This window comes from Parasteatoda tepidariorum, chromosome 11 (assembly GCF_982258835.1).
Source record: "Parasteatoda tepidariorum strain Cologne lab strain chromosome 11, Ptep-v5.0, whole genome shotgun sequence".
In the NCBI taxonomy this organism is placed as follows: Eukaryota; Metazoa; Arthropoda; class Arachnida; order Araneae; family Theridiidae; genus Parasteatoda; species Parasteatoda tepidariorum.
The window spans coordinates 87,832,614-87,856,564 of record NC_141765.1 but is presented as its reverse complement, the minus strand read 5'-3'; the positions used below and the strand labels follow the sequence as shown (position 1 = coordinate 87,856,564).

The 23,951-nt window shown below is 29.7% G+C and overlaps 1 protein-coding gene across 4 annotated transcripts in view; it reads left to right on the top strand.

Annotated features, from left to right (window-relative positions):
- The window catches only part of LOC107441641 (coatomer subunit gamma-like), a 139,750-nt gene that overhangs the window by 89,242 nt on the left and 26,557 nt on the right, over positions 1–23,951 (top strand). For all 4 annotated transcript variants that reach the window (XR_015430317.1, XM_087154734.1, XM_087154733.1 and 1 more), the window contains one exon: positions 20,335–20,419. The gene's annotated coding sequence lies outside the window, so the exon portion shown is untranslated. The remainder of the gene's footprint in view (positions 1–20,334; positions 20,420–23,951) is intronic.

Below are 23,951 nucleotides of genomic sequence, written 5' to 3'. Positions count from 1 at the left end.
TTGATGTACCTTGAACGTATTTTTCCAACATTTCCTTGCACCAATCGACACGAGTCTTTTTTTTTGAGCGTTTGTCAGATTGTGCTGGATCCAACGCGAACAAATTTTTTTTACTCTCAAATGTTCATGCAATATTTTATTGATGCTAGTCATACTAATGTCCAAAGACGCCTCTATCTCACGGTATGTCACATGACGATCTTGCTTTATCAGTTCACGCACAGTATCGATCTTTTCTGGCACAACAACGGATTTTGGACGACCTGCACGGGATTCGTCCTGGATCGAACATCGACCACGATTAAATTCGTTATACCAATTTTTTACAGTGCTGTAGGATGGCGCTTTATCGCTGAATAAAGAATTAAGTTCATCGAAGCACTCTTGTCTTGACAATCCACGTCGAAAGTTATGAAAAATAATGGCACGAAAATGTTCACGACTCAATTCCATTTTTTGAAAGAGAAGAACTTTTCAATTTACTGTCAACAACACAAATGAAGCTATAATGGTAAATCGTCTGCTGAATTTATGATTAAAAATATCAAACTTTCGATTAAAATCGTCTGCGGTCGCCTAGCAACACTTACTGTTGCCAAGGCCAGAAATATAAATAGCAACCCTCGTATAAAGTGAAGCAAAAAGTAAATTAAAAAAATAGTCAAGGGTAAGTAAAAATTAAAGAGTTTAAGGAAAGCTTAAAAAATAAAAGTAAAGTGAAAAGCGGAAGGTAAAAATCGGAGAGTATAAAAAGTGAAGTATAGAGAAAAGTAAAGCATAGTTGAAAGTATAGCGTAAAGTAGTGCGTAAAACATTAAGAAACGTGTAACGCAAATAAAGCGTAAATTCAATTGAAGTGTGTAATATACACTAATGTGTAAAATAAAGCGTTAAATATAAAGTAAAATACAGAATAATATAAAGCAAAAATTTTTAAAAAGTGTAACATGTGAGGAATAAATTAAGCTTGAATTATTAAGCAATGCTTAAAATAGAAAATATCTGAAAATGCAAAATATAATAAAAGTAAAGAGTAAAGTAAAGAAGATATTTAAACATAATATAGTAAAAAGTGCAGCATAGTTCAAAATAAAGTTTAAAGTTGAAGCGTCAAGTAAACTAAGCATAATAAAGTAAAGTATGAAATAAAATCAAATGTAGAGCATAAATTAAATCATAAAATGTAAAGTAATGAAAACAGCTAGTAAAGTAAAGCTTAAAGTAAAAGGTGGAGAGCTTAATGTAAAAATTGTGTTAACTAAAAAGCAAGTGTAGAATTAAATTTAAAGGAAAATGCTTGTCAAGTTGAAAGTACAGTAAAGCATAGAATATAAAATATAGAGTAAATTAAAGTACAATGTAAATTTTGACTAAAACTAATATAAGACCAAGAGTAAACTAAAATTAAAATGACGTGTGAAATATAGGGGCCACTTTTTCAAAACGATTGAAATAGTTATCCATATTATTTATGTAAAGCATTTCTCAAAGTATCATATAAACTGCATCAGGATGGGCAAACTTTTTAGGCAAAAATTCAAGAAAAAGTTTGATGTGCCGAGTAAAAACTTCTAAAATAAAAAGACAAATAAAAAAACGATATACAAGTTTTAATTTAAATATTAAATGAGATGAAGGAAATTGCGATTTCATTTTTTAAAGTTCCTTATATCAAGGTTCGAAGTGAGATGTGCTTATTTTAAGGAGCGAGGTGAAATGCTTGTCTGTTAGTCTTCTTCTGAAATGATTTTTTCTTTGGTTCATACTTAAAAATAGTTGTTCAAGTATGTATAATGAGGAAAACATAGCACTGATTTCAGAGCATTAGATATTAAACTTTGAGTACTTGGTAATGATTTGTAAAACTCAAACTTTTGCATATTTAGAAACTGCTGCTTCAGATGATTGTTAGAACTGCAACTCAATTAATTCGAACTGAAAATCTGAACTCACTGTTTCACAGTTTTAGCTGAAAACCATGGTAAAAATATTTAATTCTGTTTGAATGGCGTTGAAATCTGAATTCTAATTCAAAATGGAGTTTTTTCAAGCAATCTTCATTAGTTTTAAGCTTTTATTTATTTACTGAGGGTATTGAATTTAGCCTCGAGAATTAAGACAAGTCGTTCTTATCTAGCTTCCTAGGAAACAAATCAAGCTACAGTTTAAAAGAATGATTATTTGAGATGAGCCCAGATATCATCGATGAATTGACATTTCCTTTGCGTCTTAACATTCATGTTGCTCATATGACAAAAAAGATCAGCGAAAAATGCAAAGTCTGAAAGTCATTCTGTATCTTCAAATATTTTGCACTCTGCTGAAAACTGTTTCTTATGTAAGAACGACACGTCGTCTTTCAACTGCTTTTACAGGACATGTTGTATTGGTCTTTGTGAGGCGACATGGCATTGACATCATCGATACTTTGTGATACACCACTAGTTCTGGTAAGAATGTTATTATGAATCTGCAATTGTAGGGTTTTTAAAAATGCAGGGTAGTTCAAAATGATAACTATTTAATGAAAAGGAATTTATCGATAAAATTTACGCAGAAAATTTTGTGTACAAGTGTCACACATTTGTGTGACTTTCCTTGGTTACGCGGACAACATATGAGTTGTAATCCATTTCACGCCACACATTCTAAAGTATTTGTGCAGTTGCCTGCGTTCTTCCATTGTTTTGGGCATGAGAAGCACATGCATCATGTCTTACACAAAACCCCATAGATCAATGCATCTCGATTCGTATTTACGCGATTTAAGAACTACTCATCGCGGTTTTTATTCAATCAATTTAAAAATTACCATGGAGTTATAAATAAGAAGGAGTGGGCATTCCTCCCCTTACCTGTTGGCGAGAGTGAAGTAACTGTCAAGTAGTGGCGGCCATGTTGGTATAACCAGAAACTTCGCGGAGCCGCTCAGGTTTCAAGAGGAAGAGTTAGGTTGTTTTTGATCTATGATTGGAAAATTTCGAAAACGAGATTGAAATAGTTTTGTTGTTAATACATAACACCTTTTTTCATTCAATTTTTCAACATTAATTTATTTTCTTCTTCCCAAAGAATAACGTTTTAAGATAGCTCTATTTTACAACTGAATTAAAAAAAGAACTTTACGGCAGTTTTCGGGAACTTAGGTTCCTTTATATTTTATCTAGGCATTAAAAGTAATATATTATTCTTATTTAAGGGGCAGCTTTCCAATTAAAAATTTACTTAAAGAATATCACATTAAAACCACACTATTTTGAATACAAACAAAATAATATGAAACGCACTTTTCCTTAAAAGTTAGAATATTTAAAGGGAAAAATATTGGTTTGTGCTAAAAGAATAGCAATAATCAACATTAAGCCATTTGAGTAAACACTTGGGTAATAAAACTAGTCCATAACCTACTGTTCATTACTAAGCAGGGAAGTCTAATTTCTTTTTCAAAGCACTTCATCATATGAAGTGTACAAAACTGTAATTTACAAATAACGTAAAATAACTGTGTATTTATTTTTAAAGGTAAATACCCAGAGTATTTAATATATAGGAATATTTATTTTCCAATTGAGGTTTAAACTCCACTCATGAAATGCTCTATCTCATTCACAAAATACATGAAGTGGTGAGCAAATAAATGCTCTATAATAAATTCCCAGGCATTATTATCTATAATGAATGCTCTATAATGAATTAAAGCTTTGACACAGCAATTGAGACGTTAGTAGATAAAGGTGGAGGCTCAGATGAAACAAATTTTAAGGCTTTTAAGGAACTTTGAAAGATAAAATGAATACTAAAGCCTTTTTAAGGCACATAGAAATCCTGCAAAGTACAAGATTTAAATGTCAACACTTTGAAAGTACAATGAGTAAATATATAATTACTTGCTGATTTTAGCAGGGTTTGAAAAAACCCAACCCGCCTGGGTTTTATTAAAAAAAACCGGGGAAAATTAGATTTTTTCATTTAGTGCTCATAAACTTTAAGTTTTACTGTGTAAATATTTTTATTTATTAAAAAGTGTCGTATAAGCTTAAAAATAGAAATAAACCCAAAAAGTTATTTAAATTTTGTTATATGTGTTTTATATTAAGTTTAAATAACGCATTATCACTAATGTATGCTTGAATCTTTTTTAGTGTTAAGTACATAATATTAATGTTTCACAATTTTTAACTCAAGCATTGTAAAATATAAATGCAGTAGCATAAAAGGAACAAGTTTATTAATCTTTTTGTTTTTACACACATTTATTTACTATATTTATTAAACATACACATATATATATATTATAAAATTATAATCTGTAAATATTTATAATCAGTAAAAACTAAAATTTCATCTGATTTTTGACTTTAATAAGAAACTGAAATAAATATTTAATGGTCTTCCATGTTTTTATAATAAGATTAATAGAAAGTGAAATTAAAAGTACATATAATTATAAAGAATATCAAGTACTTGTCCCATTTTTTCAAATAATTAACCCTAAGAAAATGATTTCATCTTTAGATAAATAATTTAAAAAAGTTCTCTTATAAAAATTTTTAGCTTACTTTTTTAAAGTCAGAAAATAAAACTGTTTAAATTTGATAATGTATCACTAAGTAAAAAATAAAAAAATTGTTTCTTTTCAATTTTTTCAAACATATGAATTAATAATTATGAATTAATAATATAATAAGCAACACTAACTTTTAATAAAAACATTATTATAAATTTTTTTTATTATTTTTTTTTAAAAAAACCACTTATCGTTCCAAGTGGGTTTTTTCAAGGTGGGCCCACTTGGAGAACCCTGCGTTTTAGGAAAGAGAGTTATGTTAAAGGAATTATATTAAAAAAAACACAATCCAAAATTTAAATTACTTTTAATAAATACAATAATTTAAATTATATAAAATTGTTAAAAGAAACACACAATCTCTTCTAGAACATTTTAGGAAGAATGTTTAAGCACATACAGCTCTAATTCAACGAAGTTCGATGTGTTTTGGTTGTACCAATATGGCGCCGCGGTTGCGGTTAAGGCTTCACGAGTGTACGGGCATGCCGTCTCCTCTTATTTATTACTCTATGAAAATTACACGTTTAGTAACACATTCAGTACACACATAGCAATTCGTATTCAAGCGATTTAAAAATATTACATCGATATTCGTATTCACTCGATTTAAAAATCAGGAAAGAAAGAGAACCATCTAGGACTAATTCCCGAACTGATTAAGTTTAATACTGCTCACAACAACAGCTTCTGTCGAAAGACTGTTTTCCAAAATGAATTAGGCATGCTCAAGGTTAAGGAACAGTCTTTAAGCAAAATCATTAAATTTTCATTTAATAACCAGAAAAAGCTATCACATGATCAGTAGATGAAATCATCACAATATTTGAAAATTTTGCAAATTGGATAACCATCATAGATCAATCACTCGACCAAACGGACGTCACGGTGAACGTTGATATCACTGGTCTAGTAACTAGTTTGTACTCTATATCCACGTCCTCTAGTGAACTGCAGTGCTTGTTTATTGCAGCTGTACATAATTTGTTTTTTTTTTATTTGATTTTTATAAGTTGTAATGATTAATAATAATTGATAACATTCAGTCTCTTTGCCAGAAAAATCTGAAATTCGCAAGTTTTATGACACATTTTTTTTTTTCAGATTTTTTTAAAGATTTATAATTCGTAAATTTTAAACTTAAAAAAAAAGCTAATATGTTATTAAAATTTGATTCTTTATATCATAAATAAATAAAATAAAGAACATTTTAGTAAACATTCCAAGCTAGTCAAAACATTAAATTTCATATAAAGCACAAGAAATTGGAAAATGATAATAATTCCTGAGATATAGTCTCATTATTGCCTGTTAGCGTACAATTAGTTTGCTAGTAAAGCGTTTTCTTGGTTTCCATTTGTGTGTAAAGGAAATTCTAATTATTTTCATTCAAAAAGTCTTTCAAAATATGATTTTACTCCTCTATTTCAATTACAAGGTACTTTGATATATTGGACGTGTTAAAAGTTAAAAATATAAGAAAAGTATTTCACAACATCCACTAAGATGACAAATTGTTTGTCAAGGATGATAAAAAAATTAATGGTTAAAAAAATAATTCATTGCGATAACGAACATTTAGCTGTAATCTTATTATTGTTCAGATATCTAAAAGAATTTTTCGTGGTTTTCCTTTGCCTTTAACGCAACATTTGATTACTTTAATTTCAACTTAATCTTAGTTAAAATAAATTATTTTGATAACTTTTATAAACATTGTTTTACGCCGATATTTAAATTGCACGCTACTTTGATTTTTGGAATGAGTTTAAAATTACAAAAAATATGAAGAGCATCTCTCTAATCACCGAAATAATTGACTGTCTGTCAAAGACGTTAAAAAAATTATTTATTATATAAAAAAATTCATTACGATAACTGAGCATTTCGCTGGAACTCTTTAAGCGTCAAGCAATCTGAATGATATTTTCGTGGTTTCCCTTTGCGTGTAACGCAAAATATGATTGTTTTCTTTAAAAAAAAACATTCATAAAGGCGGCAATGTTTAAATATTTACATAAATTATGAGTTATTTGCCTTTGCACGAATAATTATTCAAATTATATATATATATATATATATATATATATATAATTTGAATAATTATTCGTGCAAAGGCATTAATAAAGATCGGAAATTGAAAGATACAATCGAATTCATAATAAATGCTACGAATAATTATTTTCATGAAAAGGATTTTTATTTTTAATTCTCATCAGAAAATTTAAAAAATTTACGGTTGCATAGCTTATATTTTGTTTAAAAAAATGTGTCATTGATGTGCATTTTTAATAATACCGATTTTAAAACAATAATAGTAAACTTATAAAATTCAAAGGGTTTTAGTTTTGAACTCGTTCTGTTAAATCAAATTTTTAAATATAAAAAAATGCTAATATAAGCATCTATACTTCAGTTATAATAGAACCAGACGCTTCAAACTAATAACTATGGTTGAATAAGCAAATATCCTTCCTTCGGTTTTAATTAACCCAAGTTCTGAAAATCGAAACTAAACAAAACCGAAACTATAGTACATAATTGCTCGTAATCTGAATGATCTCTGGCTTTAAGACTTCAATAAGCAAACAAATAAATTATGAGTAATGAATAGACATCTTTAAGCAATATACAAAATAATATACTGGTTTACGGAAATGAAAAAATTTTAGAATTTAAATTAAATTGCTTTTTAATGATCAACACTGATTACGCGCAATGCTAAGGTACGGCGGGGATTTCAGAAAATAATCCCTAGGACGACGCGAACGCCACTTTTTGTGCGTAAAACCGGTCTGTCAAAAGCGTGGGTTGCTTACCTACGTGGACCATTTCATATCATTTATGATTATATGCTGGGAAATGATTTGTATATCATTAAATTTTAACTGTAAAAAAATTTAATCAAGATAAGTAGCGTGAAGTAATGTAAATTTTAATTTATAGTTGTATAATAATAATTGTAAATAGCGTTATGTTAAAGTATTGGTCCTAAAGAGTAGTAAAAACAAGTATCTTATTGGTTTTTTTATTATTAAAGAAAAGAGTTCCTTCAAAATTAATGTTTTGTTTTTCTTTTCCTTCTTAGTCCCTTTCTCCAATAATTTATTTAAAATAAATATTATAAAGCTTAAGTATGTTTCTTAATAAATTTCGAATCTTTTATTTTGAGCTGAATGGGTTTTTTTTTTAGTTTTAATCATTTTTAACCCTATAAACTTTCTTTAAATCAAAGTATTTAGCTTTCATTAACTTTAATAACTAGAATTTTTTTTTTTTTAAATTTAGTTATATGAACAAATTTTTTTATAATAAAATGTATGTTTGAATGGACTTAAGTATTACGTAATGTGATAAAAAAAACATGAATTTTCCTAATTTTTTTAATTTTTTTAATTTGTCTGAATTTTTCCCCCTGATAAATTGATTCAGATTGTATTTTATTTTCTAAGTAATCAGTTCTGAAGTTTTTTTTTTATTTTAAACGTTTAAAAATATTTAATTTTATGCCAACATATTACAAGGTTAACTGATAAAAAGAATTTATTGCCTTGAACAATGATGTTTAGTTAGCAATCACTACTTACAATTACTAAATATGTTTGTCTAAGTATTTTCCGTTTGTCTAAGTACTTTGTACTAAGTATTTCGTACTAAGTACTTCGTTGGTTGAACTGCTGTCCATGTGGCCCTTTACTCAAAAAGGTCGCGCACCCCTACTAAGTATAATTTGAAGATGCTCATTTGTTATGAAGTAAATTGAATGAGGACGTATTTTCAGCTAATTATTTATCAAACTTTTTTACGCATTATTATTTAGTTAATAGTAATGTAAAATCTCCATTTTTGAATTATAACAAAGATTTTACAAGATTAAAAATTTCGCTCGCTTCAAAAAACATCTAAACAGGAAATAACAGTCGACATGTATTAAGCCAGGGATGGGCAAACTACGGCCCGCGGGCCAACTGTTGCCCGCCGGAAGGTTTTATCCGGCCCGCGGATGGAATTTTAATTTGCCGATCAGTGGCAAATCTAAACAATAGACATCCATTTTCTTGTCAACTATTTAAAATTATTTCTGTTTTTCCTTTTTTAACAAAGTACTGATGACCTTTTTACTTTCTCTATTTTTGTTCTAGAAAACATAAATTGATGGAAATAGTTAGCACAGACAGCTTCAATTGGTAAAATGTTGAAAGTAGAAGTTCTTCATAGAATAGCCTTAGATTGGCTCTAACTAGAGTTTGTCTTTCTCGAGGAATCTAATGTAGGTAAATTGTACTTCACATTTGGCAGACTGCGCATTTTAAGATCCAACGAGCAGACGATCTAACAATCATCTGAAGCAGTTGTTTCTAAATATGCCAAAGTTTTACAAATCATTACCAAAAGCTAGTTTCCAAAATTTAATATTTCATGTCCAGAAAATCAGCGCTATGTTTGCTTAATCTTATATATGTGAACAAGAGTTTTCAACTATGAACCTCAGAAAAAATCATTTCAGAAGTGGACTAACAGAAAAGCATTTAGCCTTGTTCCTTAAAATAAGCACATCTCACTTCGAACCTTAATATAAGGAACTCTTAAAAATGAAATCGCAATTTCATTCATCTCACTAAATATTTAAATTAAAACTTGTATATAGCTTTTTTTTTTAAATTTTGAAAGTTTTATTTGGCCCACCAAGCATTTTTTTCCTCGATTTTTGGCCCTCGACCAAAAAAGTTTCCTCATCCCTGTATTAAGCGCTCAAAACAGAAGCCCATTTTCAAGACATGCCAAACGTGTATGAGAAGAAACAAAAGTGATTTGAAATATAAAACGAAAAGTTGCCAACGAGAAATGGAAAAAATAAAGGTGAAAAGTAAAACAAGAAATAAACCATTCTAGCCGAGAGAGATAAAAAAAATCCAAAGAGCAAGAAAAACCACAGTGGCCGAGAAGGGCAAATTAGGGTAAAAAGCATTTCCACTCGTTATGGAGAGGTGGTGGGGATCTAATATATTTAACAAGGCAATAAATATTCATTTTTATTTTATTTTATAACCGTCGTCGAACAGCGGACCCAATTTTTGGGTTTACGACTACTAATGTTCAACTACGTATCCTTGTAATTTTGAACCCAATCCAGAAGACAATAGAACTCCTGGATAAAGTAGTGGGAGAAATTTGCCTTCGTGGCGGACTTTTTGAGGGAACTAACCCTCATTTGCGTTACATGGAGAGGAAGACCACCGTGAACCTCCGACTGTTAGCCTGACAGCAAGGGGACTCTAACCCACGATCCGTCAACCACTGAAGATATTTCACATCAGCACTGTGGTCGGTGCAAGCCGGGTACGGAATTCGTATCGACCAGTTATCGCTGGAATTTGAACTCGGCTCACGTCATTGGAAGACGAACGCTCTGTCCCTTGAGCCATCGCGGCTCAAGCATAAGATAATAAAGAAAAACAGTTTCAGTTAATATATTTAATAAAAAAAATTAAATAAAAGAAACTCCTATAAAAAAAAGATTTCATACTAAAGATTTGAATTGGAAATCAGATCAAATTATTATTAGTGTAAATCGAGCAAAGAATTAATTCCTCGTAAATTATGAAAGGACATAGATGGAAGTAAAAAAAAAACAAGTCCAAAGCAATATTGACAATAACTGTGACAATTTATCGAAGCAAGCAAGATTCAGTAATATGATCCGGCTTCGGAATAAAAGGGTGCACAGTGTTCGGTAAAATTAAATTTTCTTTGTAGTTAATTACAACTACTTTATTACAATTGTAGTTAACTATAACTACTTTTTTTTTTCAAAAAAAGATCGTTGCTTCTTCACTACTTTTCGCAGACATACATACGTTACTGGTGAGCATAATTCACATAAATGTTTAAAATGGTTTTGACTAAAAAATTGGCTTAGTTAAGCATGAGAAGTTATTAAGAAATGTTAATTCTTCTTTACATAAGATAATTTGTAATTCTAAAGTACTTTTAACGAATTTATTCTTTTAACCTTAAAACTCTGTGTTCTTCTTTGACAGTGAGTATTTAATTAAGGAAATGATAAGAAATCATCAAATATTTAAATGATTAATGCTTTTTTATATCCTCCAAGAAATAAAGTACAGTGCGCAAAATAAAGAAAAAGGTACACTCTGAATAACTTTATATCTAATGATCGGATCTTCACGTTCTAGGACTCAATTCGATTTCCAATGATAATGAACGAAATTACTTAAGAACATGAAAAAATAACAGCTGTCAACAAAAATTAAAAAAAACTTGCTTTGGAGTATCAGACGAAAGAAATTTTTTTTTTCAGGGGATAGAGCGTTTCCCCTTTCAATGACATGAACAGGGTTGGAATCCCAGCGATGGGTGGTAGATACGAATTCCGCATCCGGCTTGCACCGACCACAGGGTAGACGTAAAATATCCTCAATGGTAGACGGATCATGGGTTAGAGTCCCCTTGCCGTCAGGCTAACCGTGGGAGGTTTTCGTGGTCTTTCCTCTTTATGTAGCGCAAATGCGGGTTAGTTCCACCAAAAAGTCCCCCATGATGGCAATTTCTACCAATACTTGATTCAAGAGTTCCCTTGCCTTTTGGATTGGGTTCAAAATTAAAAAGCTACGGTGTTGAGCATTAGTAGTCGTAAACCCAAAAAATTGGGTCGGCTGTTCAACGACGGTTATAAAATAAAATAAACTTTAAAAGTACTCGCCAGAAATCGCTACAAACTGTTTTTGTTTTTTTTGTATCGCACTGCGCGCTACACTACTTATGTTTTTAAGAAGTAGCGCACTACACTACAAGCTACGAAAAAAAGCACTGATTGCAGTAGTTTCGCTACTTGTAGCGCCCTAATCCGACCACCGAGGGTTCATTATTTCGATTCTCTTACCTCTGTGATGAATTTTCAAAAGAAGGAAAAACTGCTACCAATTGATGCAACGGTGATCAAAGGCATGGATTCGCAATTCAGGTTGTTGAATAACTCTGCATGCATAATTGGGTACGCTGTTTATTTCCAACCGCTATTTTATTCTTTCTTTCCATGTTAAACTGCCATGTTAAAATTTCAATGTTAAAATGTTTAAGCAGATTTAATCAACGTTTGTGATATCAATGTATTTTCAGAGAAAAATCTTAATTGTACAGTGCTGTTTATTAATTGTGTAAAAATACAGAACAAACCAACGAAAAAAAAATTAAAAAAACTGCTGTTCCACAATGTTTTACTATAGCTCGTTCACCAAGAGTTGGCACTTGGTTCCGCATTCATCACGTGGTATGCAATGATACTATTTCGCTATTTTTGGGAAAAAAGTTGTTAGCAATCCTGAACAAAGTTGCTATTTTATTTTATAACCGCCGTTGAACAGCCGACAGAATTCTATGGGTTTACGACTTTTAATGTTCAACTCCCGTAACTTTGTCATTTTGAACCCAATCCAGAAGACAAGGGAACAGCTGGATCAAGTATAGGGTGAAATTTTTGCTTTCGTGGAGGACTTTTTGATGGAGCTAACAAGCATTTGCGTTACATGGAGAGGACCACTAGAACCTCACACGGTTAGCCTGACGGCAAGGGGACTCTAACCATAGCCACCGAGAGTCGAGGCCTTTCAGTAGATTTATGACGTCATCCTCTGAAGTGTTAGCGGCTCATAAGATAACATGGTATTCAGATTATTATTAAGAGAAAACTATAATAAATAGTTCAAACTTTTGAGCGACGTAATATATTTTTGCTTTAGCTAATTCAATAGCACTTAAAATTTTTAAGTGGTGAATTTTTAACTTTTTAATTAAATAATGTTATTTATAAAGTTATAACTCAAAAAATGAACATGTAGGAATGTTTGATGCTTTTCAATAGAAATGAAATTTAACAAGAATTTTTTTTTTTAATTTTTAAATCTTGATTCATCATAACTATTTTTAATATCAAAAGAATAAACCTTATTTAAGTGTATAATTTATTATTTTCTAATATGTAATTAAATATTAGATTTAATCATATATTTGAAAATAAGAAATTACACGTTTTAATAAGGAAATGAATACGAGACAAACAAAAATATGTTATATCATTGCAAAAAAGAGACAAAGAAATTATATTTTTATTGGCACATTCATAAAATTTTTATTTTAAAATACGTTTTAAAGAATTCTTTCCGAATCCTATTATATACGTTCAAATTCCAAGTGGAAATAATATAAACATAAATACTGCAATTATTTAAAAATAAATGACGCATATAATATCCAAATAGAACAAAATAATTTAGCTAAGTAATAATTATAAAGTAATAATAATAAAAAAATTATAAGTAATTTAGCAAAGTATTTCGATCATTAAGATTGTAAAACTTTAAAATAGTATTTATTATTTTCAAAAATAAATATACCTGTTTTTACTATAAAAAAGTAAAGTATTTTCAAATCTTAAGTTTTTCTAACATATAATAAATTCATTGATGACAATCTTTCTTATAAGATTTGTTAAGAAAATATCCCAAAATGGAGATTCCTCGAGAAAATTAGTATAATATAGTATTTTCAGTATAATATTCTGAGCAGAAATTGCTCAATAATTTAAAAAATTTATTCACTGAAAAAGGCAAGAAAATATTGAATATTTTTCATGAACTGCATTTGAAATTGTCTACAAGTTTTTGTTAAATCATAGTTTTTTAAAAAAAATTAGGATAGAAAAATGTAAAAGCATTTATTAAAATCATTTTTCCTGTCATTCAATAAGATACATCTCATTAATTAATATATTTTATATAAGATACATTTCAATGTATATGTATACGTATGTATAAACTTATATTTTATTGTTTTAAAGCTTGTTTACATATACTCTTCCAGACTTATAAAATAAGCATAAAAATGGGAATAAAATGAGAATAGCCCATATAATCTGGAGCAAAATCAAAATTTATTTATCCTAACTATTGCAAAAATCTAAATTTAGTTTTTTTTTTAAAAAAGAATATTTCTTTTTTAGTTGTAGTAAAGATTATTATATGGTAGTTCAAAAAATAATAAAGAAAATAATAACATAACAATTTAATAACATTTTTTGTTGACAAATTATTTAAGGTATCAGCATAAGATAACAAAGAAACAATTCATCTGTATTCGAAAGATTCATACCATATGAAGCATGCACAACAGTTTCTTTAATATTCATTTAAATAATAACATACAAAAATTAAAATGGCAAACTATGAATTAAATTCCTTTTTATTAATATGATTTAATGTATCGGAGTTTTTTTGCTTTCAAGTATGAATATTTATGAAATTTTACTCAAATGCCAATCATCATTGTTATTAATTTTTCTTTCTTTTAAAAGTATAACTAAAGCTTTTTTAATTGTTTTTTGAAATAATAAAAATGTTAACTCTTAATGACATCTTATATTTGCTTATATATACATTTAAACGCGACAAATGATGTTTAAATTTGTTTTATTGCACGTCTATGAGTTTTGCGAAAGTACGAATGTTTTGTTAGTTTCATATTCTAATGCTCGCTAACAATAAACAATAACTAAAACGGTGTAATTCTTAAATACAACTTATTTCATTATTCAATTAAAAAGCTTATTATTAAGTCGGCAAAAACGAATATTAAAGCATGAAAGATAAATAACACTTACTCAACTATTAACGGTTATTTGTCTCGTTTGATGGAATTAATCCACTTTTTTTTTTTTAATTTCCTCACATTTCGGAAGCCTAAATACTGATACTTAAGGTCCATTTTTATAGTTCCCTTTACATCTTGGAGCTACACACGAATATAGCATTGTTAAAAGCTGTAAAATAATGCAATATATATATATATATAAACTGCTGTTTGTAGAAAATGCAACACCATGAAAGAATCATCAGAATCAAATGAAATTTAATGCAGAAACGACTTGTACTGATACAAATAAATGATGAAATTTTCAAAACAAAAGAAACAAATTAAGCGTCCGAAATCAGTATTTGGTGCAGCCACCACGCGCTGCAATAAGTGCTGCTATACGACGTGGCATGGAGTCAAACAGATGTTGAATATCTGCTTGAGGAAGAGAATTCCATATCGCTTGTATGCGCAACCAAAGTTCGTCTTTGGAAACTGCAGGACGCGGATCACGAGTGAGACGCCGACCAACCATATCCCACACGTGCTCAATAGGCGACATATCCGGCGAATAAGCAGGCCAAGGAAGAAGTTGCATGCGTTGTGCTGAACAGAAGTCTCTAACAGTCCGCGCAACATGTGGGCGTGCATTATCCTGCTGAAAGATAGCTCCAGGGATGCCTTGAAGGAAAGGAACGACTTCGGGCTGTAGCACTTCACGGACGTATCTGTTGCTATTGAGATTACCCTCAATTCGTATCAAATTGGATCGTCCATGATACGAAATCGCACCCCAGACCATAACTCCGGGTGTTCGACCACTATGTCGTTCAATAATACACTCAGGAAGGCAGCGTTGACCGGCATAACGTCTAACACGAACACGGCCATCATGGGTCCACAAATTGAAGCGTGATTCATCTGAAAAGACAACTTGGTGCCAATCAGCTCGCCAGTCTCTGTGCTCAAGAGCCCACTGCCGACGCAGCCGTCGATGATCCGCCGTGAGGGGAATCCTGTATAATGGCACCCTTGCACGCAATCCACGGCGCAGCAGACGACGACGAATTGACGAAGCCGACAATTGTACACCTGTAGCAGTAGACCAATGTGCTGCCAGCTGCCTGGAGGAAGCTGTGCGATCATTCACCGCCATGCGGAGCAGGTGTCGATCATCGCGCTCTGACGTCACCTTCTGTCGTCCAGTGCCTGTTTTTCGAGTTGTTCGGTGCTCGTCGGTCCACTGCTTCCAAACTCGCATCACTGTGGAACTGTTCCGCTGCATACGAGCTGCTATTGCGCGATAGGAAAATCCTCCTTCTCGAAGGCCGATTATCCTCCCTCGTTCAAACTCCGTAAGTTGCTTGAATTTCTTATTCTTCCGTCGTGGAGGCATACTCAGGTCTCACTAAACGTTTGCCACTAACAAATAATCATAGACTATTTTCAACGTCCCGCTACAGCACTTTATTTATACGCTTTCAGCATCAATTCAGAGGGCGCTGCGCGCGCCACGCACGCGCGATGGCTCTGAAACTTTATTAATTTGCATAATATCCTATAATTGACATTTGCTGCGAATTTCATTTGATTCTGATGATTCCTTCATGGTGTTGCATTTTCCACAAATTGCAGTTTATATATATATATATATATATAAATATATATATATATATATATATATATATATATATATATATATATATATATATATATATATATATATATATATATATATATATATATATATATATATATATATATATATACATATATATATACATATATATACACGTTAAATCGTTTAAAACGACACATCCGACGGACAGACGAGACTGCTATTCAATGAAGGACAAAGCGGCTAATCGCATATCACCACAGTATGTGACATTACTAAAAGACCTTGATGATCTCAACTGCCTTATTTCTCGGTGGCTATGCTCTAACCCATGATCCGTCAACCACTGAGGATATTTCACGTCAGCACTGTGGACGGTGCAAGCCGGATGCGGAATTCGTATCGACTGGGATTCGAACCCGGTTGCGACTTTACACATTGTCGACTCCCGGGCACCTCCACTCGCCACGGTTTTATTTGTCAACTGTTTCACCGCCTTATCTAGTAACCCTCACTCAGAGGCAACCCTACGCTCGCCTTAATACAGCACTCGCAAAAGTCATTAATGAATCTTCGCGCTCATGGATATTTTTAAAAGTTGCTTGTTGAATTAAGTTAAAATTTTATCCTCGTTTAAGACTAGAAAAATTCAAATAACGAGAACAAAATACTTCGTGCTTCTTAAAAGAAAGAGGAAGAAAAATTTACATACACACAATTATTTCAGTTAATTACATACATATTTCGATTAAAAAAAAATGTCAAATAGAAACTATTCTTGTAAATTAAATAAAAATCTGGAGTAATAAAATAGTCAATTATTCAGAATAATCAATTTCTTTTGAATATCTTACTTAATAAACAAAGTTTAAAAAAATAATTCCCTATATAAATCATCACATTATTAAGTGTACATATTTTTAAAGATGAAAGTATTAAAAAAAATTTTACTCAGTTTGAAAAATAATTATTTTCATTTCCTTCATTTTTACCAGGTTTTATCAATTATTTCTATTTTGGAAAAAATATGTATTCTTCAAAATGCTTACAATATCTTAAAAAAATTGCATATATTTTATACTGAACAACTTTTGATTGACAATATTTTCTTCATAGGAGAGTCCTTAAAAAATTTGAAAATATTTTCATTAAATTTGTTCAAATATTTTCTGTAAAATGCGTGCTATTAGGAAAACAAGGAGAAAAAATATTTTTAGTGAAGCCATGACATAAAGAAACAAATCTATGACATATTCACTACTATTTTCTTATAGTTAATTTATTTTTTATAACATCAAATCATATTTATTGAAACTTAAAGTTGTGGCTGCTTAACTTTTTTTAATGTTTCTTAAATTCGTCAGGGAAAATTCCAATATTTTCCATTTTTCTTGCTTCTATCACTATTATTTGTATATATCTGAAATTACTCACCTTCGTTTTAATTGTTTCCTAATTAATTTTATCATATATTTTGCTATATATATTTATCCTTTCATTCTATGCTTCATTAATTTCATAACATATCCATCTTGTAACTTTTTATTCATAATTTTATAACAACTTCAGCTTATTAGATTCTATAACTCAACAATTGGTCTATATATTTTATAATTTTTTTTAATTCAATTTTTGGGCTTCTAAATAAGATATGGAAAAAATACTATGAAAATTATTACATTTATTATCAATTTAAAGTTCGGCCTATTTTTCCTCCTAAGTGCGAAAACACATTTACTAACTTAAGGTAACGTAATTTAACACGATTCATCTATTTTAATAAGAAAGATTCAGAGAAAAGCAGGATCAGAAAAAGTGAGATGTGTATTTTAATTTATATTCTGCTTCAAAAATGAGACAAAAGAGACACAGAAAACTTTTCTGTTATTATTTAATAGTCTTCATTAGTCTTTAAAATTCCGAAAGAATTTTTCAGTTGCTGGAATCATATAATAGTCTCATTTGTAACAAATTGTTTTTTAATTTTTTTTTACACAATAGCTTTTATTGTATGCAATTTGCTTTAAAAGTTCAAATATTTATTCTTGGATTGTCATGCAGTCTGTGTGTCTGAACACTGTATGACCTATTTTATTTTATTTGTTCCTTGCAGAATGGTGATAATTGTTTCTTATTTGATAATAAAAATCTTACTTTTGCTGAGATAACTGATCGCAGGAGTTTTGTTTTATTATCATAACATCGATTAATTTTTTTGAGAAAAGTGTAAGTCCTCAGCCTTTCAACCCAATTGCTTTAAAACTACTTTCTTTATTTAAAGAAAATTATTAAATTTAAAAATTGTTAAGATTCTCTTATTTGACTCAATATCTTGTCTTTAATGAATCGGAAATAAATAAACAGATTGTCCTTATATTGTTATACAGTTATGATATGAGAATGTCAAAGTTGATGCTTACTGTTTACATTATATTTTTATTTTACAAATCATAAAAAGTTTTCTTTAATCAAAATTGTGTTCACCTCATAAATATGCTTTAACTGCTACAAATTTTTCAGTCTTTGCTACCAAAGCTTTGGAGTTGGCTAATACGTATGAAGGAATTTATCGTTTGGGACATAACATTTACAAAAAAGTGTCAAATCTAAGTACAATTGTTTGGACGCAAATATTGTTGCCACTGCAAATGGGAATCATTACATCAAATTTAATCATAGATATCAATGTCAGAAAAGTAAAAAAGAATAAATTCATGTATAAAGCTGACAGCAACAATCTCCTCATCATTACACGTATATAAAAAGAAAATGCTTAAAACTCAAATTGTGTAGTTACTTAAATTAAAGGTTTTAAAAACTAAACAATAAGGTACAAAACCCTGCTGCATTATAGAATATTGTGTCCACATACTTGGTAAAGACACCATAAATTATTTGCTATAATTTTATAAAAATAATTAAAAAGCTATACCCTACTCATATATCCTACACCCACAACAAAACTTTATCCTAAAAAGGAAATAAAAAAGTAAGAAATAAATATGTGTTTCAGGAAGTCCGAATAAAAAGAGAATGATAATACACAAAATTTTTTAAAGCAGCTAAATTTATTCACACCTCATGTTCACTCATGCGTATTTTAAACCGTATGTCGCAAGTGAAACATGCGCGAATTAATATTCGAAGATTTTCGCGAGAAAATTTGAAACCCGACTTGGCGAATGTAAGATTGGCGAATTTCAAAATACGGTGCCAAAGAAGTGCCCGGGAGTCGACAATGTGTAAAGTCGCAACCCGGTTAGCCTCATTGGAAGGCGAACACTCTATCCCCTGAGCCATCGCAGCTCAAGGTTGCTATTTGGCAATATTATGGCAAAAATATTTATTTCGCAAACCTTATGTGCATTTTTTTAACATTAAATATTTCATAAATTTGATATTTGGCGCCATTTTTTTTACGATATTTCTCTCTTTGGAGGGAATAGTTTGTCCCTTTTTGAGACATTTTGCTGGAAAAACGGCAGTTTTTAAATTTAAAATGTAGTTTATTAGCTAGAGCAGTGTTTCCCAAACTTATGACTTCTGTGTACCCTTTCCAAATTTTTGTAACTCTGTGTACCACTAAAAAAGAAATGAATGTATTTTTTACTGTAAAAAAAATGCACAAAAGTTAAAAATCGCAACTGACTGTTGACACGACTAATTTTTAACTGTTAACTCTGCAAAAAATAGCCAATAGAAAAATACGTATTCGTAAATTTTCATGGCTAGCTTTGTTTTTAAGTAAATGTTTTTCAAATTTTCGTTTGTTGTAAGATATTTTGCATAAGAACGCGTACCCCCTCTAAACTGTTCCCGTACCCCTGGGGGTACGCCTACCACACTTTGGGAAACACTGAGCTAGAGAAACGAAAGGTATAATAGCAGATGATAAAGCGAAGTAAGTGACTGAAAAGGAATGAACTGTTTTGTGTTTGGTGTGCATTAGGGGTTGTCCCAATTTCAAGCGCGGAGATGTTTCTTTTCTTACTCCCGTACTGAAATGGACTCTGCTTCCGAGATGGTGTCAACTCCTGCTATATTCCCAGCATTGGTTAGGAGGAGAGGATGGTCCAAACTCGTTTCAAAAACCTCTTCTGCTGTGCCCCAAAATGTTGTTTTCTCCTTTAAACACAAAAAGGCACCTAATAGTTGGGAATTAGTTTACATTATGTCAATGAAAGCTAGACCTCTTTCCCTAGCCCTATGTATATTCTTTGATACAACTACTCGTTCAGATTATTGAAATAGTTTATTTTCATGACATTGTTTTGTATAATTTAAATTACTAAAGATGAACGCAATCTTTTTCCTAAATGCTTTTTGTTTTGTTTTGTTTTAAATTTATTGTGATATTTTACACTTTTTCCGATTGACTTATTGGACGGAATTTACTTTGAGATAATAATAAATAAATGAATTTAAAATAATTACTTTTAATTTCTAATGTAAAAAAAATCACAATTTGTATTTTTTAGAATAGTTTTTGATTCTTTTACAGGTTGAAAACAGAAATTTATAAAGACTATATGAGAGGATGACTCCCCTTTCACACAGCAATGATTGGAGTTCTTTTCAAATGAGCGGTAAATGCAATGTTCTTGACTCTTTAAATATCTATTAGATATTAGTTAATCATTTACCCCCTGGTTGATCACGTAACACTTTAGATGAAAAACTACTCGCTACTTCTCTTTTTAATCGGATAGAGATGTGCTTTAATTCATTTTAAAAACAAAGGACATGTAGGGTAAATCAACCAGTGAAGGAACATTTCATATATATTGATTAAAAATAAGAATTTGAAAGTTTTTCTTTAGATTGATTGGTAACAATAGCTTACTATCAAACAATAGGAAGTCATCTAGCAATACTTTGGATTACCTGGTCAAATAGACTTCTCTGGAAAAATTTTTGAATTTGTTATTATCTCTGCAACACCTTGTTTCTTTGAAAAAATTATAAGGTGAGTGTTTGTATTTATATGTTTGAAGTGGAATTAATTCCATGTAATAGTTTTATTTTTCTTACTGTGAAAAAGAGAATTAAAAATATAGTTATTGAAGTTACGTTTTATTTTTTTTGAAGCATCATAGCATAATAAAGTACTGAGATAAGGGGGTGTTTATTCACTGGATCACCAAACGATGAAAAACCGGTGAAGGAACAAGTGTTCCTTTGCTGGGTTTTTTTCTAAGTTAATGAAAATAAAAGATAAACTTTAATTTTCTTGTACCTTTAGTGATGTTCCGCATCAAAAGTATGTTAAAAATACGAAAAACAACTTCTAACCAGTGAGGGAACAGGCATATACCTTTACTGGGCATAGATTTCCCAGTGAATGAACAGTATGTGTTAATATGTTGACACTTTAATTTTCAATTCATGACTGCAAAAAAAAGTTAACGTTTTCCAAGTATTTATATGTTATAATTTCAAGAATAGGCTTGTTTTTAAATATTTGTATGGCTTATAATTTCATAAAGAGCATTAAAAAATAACCAAAATTAAGTGTTCCTTTACTGGGTGTTCATTCATTGGTAAGGGCTGTTCCATCACTTGGTCTTCTTACTACTTGTTATTTGAATCTCCAAAACTTTAAAACAATATTATGTAAGATCTCTGCATTTTTCTTACATAATTTGCAATTAGTAACAAATATGTTGACACTGTCATTTAACTATAATTACGAATTTTGATATTAATATGATTTTTTAAAAGGCAAGCGAAGCTTAAGTGTTCCTTCACTGGTGAGTTTACACTATTTCTAAAATTAATATTGTGTTTTTGGCAAAGATAAAAGATTTTTCTTTAAAAAATAAAGACATAATTTTTTCAATCAAAATACCGAAATGTTTAACTGTGTGATACAGGGAGTTGCATAGTATAGAGGGAGTTAAGTTTGATTACCCTCCCCCTCGTATATATATATAAAATAATATGTCTTTAAAGGCCAGATAATTGAAGAAACTTAGGCTTATTCTCACAAGTAGACATTTTATTAAGTTATATAAAGTATTGAAAACATTGTTTGCCGGAGTTTTCCCTCGATTACATTGGTGGTTTCCCTAGCAGGGATGTTGGGATTTTGCACAGATTTATGTAGCCATGAAAATATGAAAAAGTCACGAATTTTTGGTGCTCTCGATATTTAAAGGGGGGTTCTGAAAGGGAGGAGGTTGCAAGGATATTCTTATCTTAATGAAACGTCATTCAAATGATAAAGTTTAGAGATTTTGATTCACTAAAAGGATGGCGCCATTCTACCGCTGTGGAATTTTTGGGACTATCTTAATGCGTACTTCATCTACGAATTATTCCCCATTAACCTCAGAAAATAATCTTTTATCTGGCCTTATCTGTTTATCTTGACTTTTTATGGCTCTTTGTAAGAGACCGAATTCTACTTCTTAAAATTGATCAGAAACATCTGTTTTAAGCTTATCATTTAATATAGAAAACTCGTATGAGGCATTCTATATTACATTATATATATATATATATATATATATATATATATATATATATATATATATATATATATATATATATATATACAGTACCGCTCAAAAGTATCAGTACACCTAGAAACTTATAAAGAAATGGCAAAATTCAAAGTATCATAATTTCTTTAAAAATGATCAAAAATGCTTCTGCTTTAGCTCATTTTGAAGCTTAAAATCTCTACTTTTATGTACTCTAATTGTTTTTAATTAATATTTTTTGCAACTATGTACAATTACACTCTAAACAATCATGGAAAATTGTATTAATTTTTTGTGAAGTTTGACGCGATGTACGGGCACAAAGGGGTTAGATATTGTTAATTTTTATTGTACCATTAAAAAATTTGGACTTTAAGCTTTCATTTAAAAAAAAAATTCCAAAAAAAGATGTTTTTTGACGAAGTTATTGTCAAATAAAAAAAAAGGTTTTTTTTTCAGAATTTAATGATTTTTCAGCAATTATAATGAATTTTAGTGTAATTATAATATGATATGAAAATTTTTTAATTAAAATAAATTAAAATTTAATATTTCTTGATAATATTATTTCATAATTTATTATAACAATTTTAGCTTTTTTTTTTTGGAAAATATAATAATGAAATAAGAATCAACGTTTACAATTTAATGTTTTGAAATTTATTTTTTCGTATTTTTCTCAGAAAAAATTTGAATTTTTTCTGAGAAATTCAGTCAAAAATGTACATACATTTTTGTTTTCAAATTTTTTCTGAGAAAAATACGAAAAAATAAATTTCAAAATATTAAATTGTAAACGTTGATTCTTATTTCATTATTATATTTTCCAAAAAAAAAAGTTAAAATTGTTATAATAAATTATGAAATAATATTATCGAGAAATATTAAATTTTAATTTATTTGAATTAAAAAATTTTCATATCATATTATAATTACACTAAAATTCATTATAATTGCTGAAAAATCATTAAATTCTGAAAAAAAAACCTTTTTTTTTATTTGACAATAACTTCGTCAAAAAACATCTTTTTTTGGAATTTTTTTTTTAAATGAAAGCTAAAAGTCCAAATATTTCAATGGTATAATAAAAATTAACAATATCTAACCCCTTTGTGCCCGTACATCGCGTCAAACTTCACAAAAAATTAATACAATTTTCTATGATTGTTTAGAGTGTAATTGTACATAGTTGCAAAATATATTAATTAAAAACAATTAAAGTACATAAAAATAGAGATTTTAAGCTTCAAAATGAGCCAAAGCAGAAGCATTTTTGATCATTTTTAAAGAAGTTATGACACTTTGAATTTTGCCATTTTTTTATAAGTTTCTAGGTGCACTGATACTTTTGAGCGGTACTGTATATATATATATATATATTGCAAGTAATTTTAAACATAATAACATAATAAGGTGTTTTCTTTTATACATATTTGTGTACGTGTCGTAAGATATCATCTTTTTTAAATTTCTTGATAAAGTAATGAAATATGCACACAAGGTTGAATACTAAAGTTAGAAGAAAATTCGCAATTATTCAGCCCAGAATTCGCATATTAGAAAATATCTGCACTTAATTGTTTATTTTTAATATAATATAAAAATAAGATATTTTTATCACATGAGGCATTAA